Consider the following 4,374-nt stretch of genomic DNA (forward strand, 5'->3'; position numbering starts at 1 on the left):
GCGTCTGGGGTAAACCATGGAAAGCTGTGTAGGTATGTATATTTGCGTGTGTGGACGTATGTATATACATGTGTATGGGGGGGGGGGTATGGGCCATTTCTTTCGTCTGTTTCCTTGCGCTACCTCGCAAACGCGGGAGACAGCGACAAAGTATAATAAAATAAAAAATATAAATATATATATATATATATATATATATATATATATATATATATATATATATAAATATATATATATATATATATATATATATATATATATATATATATATATATATAAATATATATATATATATATATATATATATATATATATATATATATATATATATATTTATACTTTGTCGCTGTCTCCCGCGTTTGCGAGGTAGCGCAAGGAAACAGACGAAAGAAATGGCCCAACCCCCCCCCCCCATACACATGTATATACATACGTCCACACACGCAAATATACATACCTACACAGCTTTCCATGGTTTACCCCAGACGCTTCACATGCCTTGATTCAATCCACTGACAGCACGTCAACCCCGGTATACCACATCGCTCCAATTCACTCTATTCCTTGCCCTACTTTCACCCTCCTGCATGTTCAGGCCCCGATCACACAAAATCTTTTTCACTCCATCTTTCCACATCCAATTTGGTCTCCCTCTTCTCCTTGCTCCCTCCACCTCCGACACATATATCCTCTTGGTCAATCTTTCCTCACTCATCCTCTCCATGTGCCCAAACCACATGCAACAATCACCCCTGGAAATAGAAAATAGAAACGGCGAGTACTTTCGTTTATTACATCCTCAGACAGAGTGATGTAATAAGCGAAGGTACTCGCCCTTTTTATTCTCACTTTCCAGTGGTGATTGTTGGATATATCTCCTCACTGTAAAGTGAAGGTTCTGCGTATTCCTTGCGTGTCGTATTAGGCAACTAAAAGAGGTGAGAGAATGGGGCTGGAGATCTCCTATGTTTTACTTTTTCAAAAGAAGAATCAAAGAAATGGGCCATGTGAGGATTTTTCTTCTAAGGCTCAACCATCTGTTGACGCAATCTCGCTAACGCGGGAAATGGCTAATATATATATATATATATATATATATATATATATATATATATATATATATATATATATATATATATATATATATGAGAGTATGGAGGGAATATCATGCTACTCTGGAGGGAGGTGAATAAGAGAGAATTTTCCAATGAGACGGAGATTCACCAAGTCAGGGAATGTGATCATAACAAGGATGAAGTTACGTAATAATTGGAGCGACTATATTACAGAACTGATTGGAGATGATGGTGGCACTAATTTCTTGGTACCATAGGAAGAAAGGAGGGACTAAGAACAATAAGTTAGGCAATTGAACAATGGAAAAGCAGTAGGTATAGATGGAATGGTGAGCGAGATGGCGAAGAGTTAGAGTGTGTGTGTAAGTGCTGTGAAGTGTGTGTGAAAATGTAGTGAGTAATGTTTGTACGATAGGAGTGATTGTGCACAAAGAATAAGAGAGTAGAGTAAGAATTATATAGGAACAAGTCTTTTTACCATAGTCAGCAAAAGTACATAGAGGATAGTAAATGATCGTCATAAAAGGACGAGTGAACCCTTATTTGGTGAGGAATATAACGGGTTTAGGAAAACAAATGAGCATAGAGATCCGAGTTTATCCCTGAGAGGAATAGTGAAAGTTTTAGGGGAAATGATCTTTGCAACATTTATAAATTAATAATAGCATAGGCTATTTTACCTCTTGTGTGGTGCCCATGGGAATCTTTTGACTGGTGCTAAGAACCTACATAATGGAAGTAGTGGATGTGTGAGAGTAAATGGTTTTACGAATGAGTGGGTTGAAATGTATTATGTGCATCAAGGCAGTCACATCGCTATGATAATCGAATGTTTCTTTTTCAATGGATGGAACATTGTAAGAAGTGGGGTGATTGTGGTGTGATACTTAACCAGATAGAAACAGGAAGGAGGTTACTACAGTTATGGTATACTTAGCTAAAACAGAGGAGGAGGAGTTGGACTGAACAGTGGACCGGATCGGTGATGTTTACAGGAAGAATATGAAGGGGAATGTAAAGAAAACGTAAGACGCTGATTTTCTAAAGGGATGGGAAGTCAGACTGGGAGGTCAGCTTGCATGGTGAAGGACTGGAATTTGCTAAGGAGTCTCAGTAATGGGAGATAAAGTGAAGACGATGGTGGGGAAGGTGAAGCTGGAAGTAAATCCGTGCAAGAAGGAAAAACGGAGGGTGTAAAGGCAGCGATGGTGCATGGGAAAAATTTGATGGTAGAATTTGCAAAAAGTTTACATGAAGGAGTATTTCTCCTCTTTCTATGTAAGGTTGTGTCACCCAAGTGTAAAGAGGTTAGGGTAAGTAAAGGATAATCTCAGTAGAGACAGATACGTTGTGCAGTACAGTTGAAATTTGGACAGCTGCAGTATGGAATGAAAACGTGAGAGGGTTATGTGGAGGGGTGGTCATTAGAATGAGCTTCGATGAAAGACTTTGATGGTGGTGAGGTCATGGAAAAGCTATTGCAGATGACAAGTTGGTCAAGAAGATATATTGCAGTCGAGGGCACAGTGATGAGAGGCAGACTGCAGAAGAGACAGATAGAAATGTAGTGAGAGATATGATTAGGGCTGGAGAGATTCCAAATGAAGATATCAGACGAGTGATAAAAGATGTGATACAGTGGAAGCGTCTTGTGAATGGAGACATTGGTCTCGATAAATCAGTTTGGCATGTAAAGCTGATACATGGAAACACTTTTATAAGTGTTGGAAGTCCATGCTTCACTTTAACATGCTAGGCATGGGTTGAGGATGTGCGACAGTGTGGGTCATGGTCCAGGAGCTACATGTCCCTTGTATACACCTAATGTATTGGTAAAGGAGCAGTGATAATAGACATAGGTAGGATATATCCCACGACTAGCTGACGACGCTTCGACCCTCCTGTGTTGGACCAATCAAAACCTACCATGAGTGTTGAGGGTCAGGGGGAACAAAGTATGACAAAAAGAAAAAAAAGCGGGGGGTAACGGATGGGACAAAGATAAAACATAGGTATGATTTGTCTGTACTGGATATGGCTTGCAAATTTGAATGAAAGTATGTTGCATTCTGATACGTTTCATGAAAATAATTCACAGTCGTCTACTGAACCAATATTTTTCTCCCATTTGAATGTATCTTATAGAATGATTATAATTTTTTTCTGGAATATCAGGGATCACACATCGGATCGACTCCCTGTCCTGCAACCTACAATAGGTTTATTGTAATCACCACTACCAATACAACAAACAACATAGATTGTTGCTCAAATAATGCCAACGTAAAATTTGTTTATGCTTATGTACAACCTTCAGCGACGCATATGTGTAAGAAAGTATGGTTTTTGTTTACCTTCGTGCAAAACTTCAGCTCTGCATTATAGTTGTTGTTAACAGTGTCTACTAAGTTCTTTGGAGTAACGTGAATGTATCCAGGATTAGCTTATACAAAAGTTAGATTTACGTGTACACTTAATAAAGAGATACATGGTTGAAATTTCATTATGATTCTGATGAAAACTAAGGCATTCTAATAATATTCTATCTTTATATAAGGTTGCTGCCCAATTGTTCACCACACTCATGAGTTATGCTGTCAGTGAGAATAATGTTATTGCATTAAATGTAATCACAATATGTGATTCTTCTGCTTTTTCGTCAACTATGGAAAATTCAAGATATTTTCAGAATTATCTTTTTCTGCACAATAATCAAAAAGAACATTTAGAATTCCATTATGATTCTGATGCAAAATGATGTTTGCTAATATTTTTATGCTCATGCACAAAGTTATCTCAATATTCACATTACTTACTTGTTGTGCTGTCTTTGAGAATTATTAATTACTGCATGTAATTCATTTTGTGTTATTTATCTCTGAGTTATTAATGTTAAAAATTCAACTGGAATAAATTACTTAGAAAATTTTGGATCACTCTGAATGTGCATATGTATTGGAGGGGTAGACACTTATGAGAACAACTTCATGGCCTATTACGGGGTCTAGAATTTTACCATATAGGATCATAACTTAGGGTGGTTTCAAAATCCCCCAAAAAATGAACCACCATTTGTTAACGAGTAGTCTCGAAGGAAAAAAAAGATATAGAAATGTATGGAGACGTCATGAATTATACTTTTGAAATGTAGAGAAAACTTTTTACATTGATTTGAATGTTACCAGTAAAATAAGTTTGTAGATATTAAATTGTACGTATTAGTTTGGGGGGGGGGGGGGCAGGCGGGAGCCCTATTCAAATTTCGCGGAAAAATAATGTAAACAAAACAGCGGACGAC

This window comes from Panulirus ornatus, chromosome 3 (assembly GCF_036320965.1).
Source record: "Panulirus ornatus isolate Po-2019 chromosome 3, ASM3632096v1, whole genome shotgun sequence".
Classification (NCBI taxonomy): domain Eukaryota; kingdom Metazoa; phylum Arthropoda; class Malacostraca; order Decapoda; family Palinuridae; genus Panulirus; species Panulirus ornatus.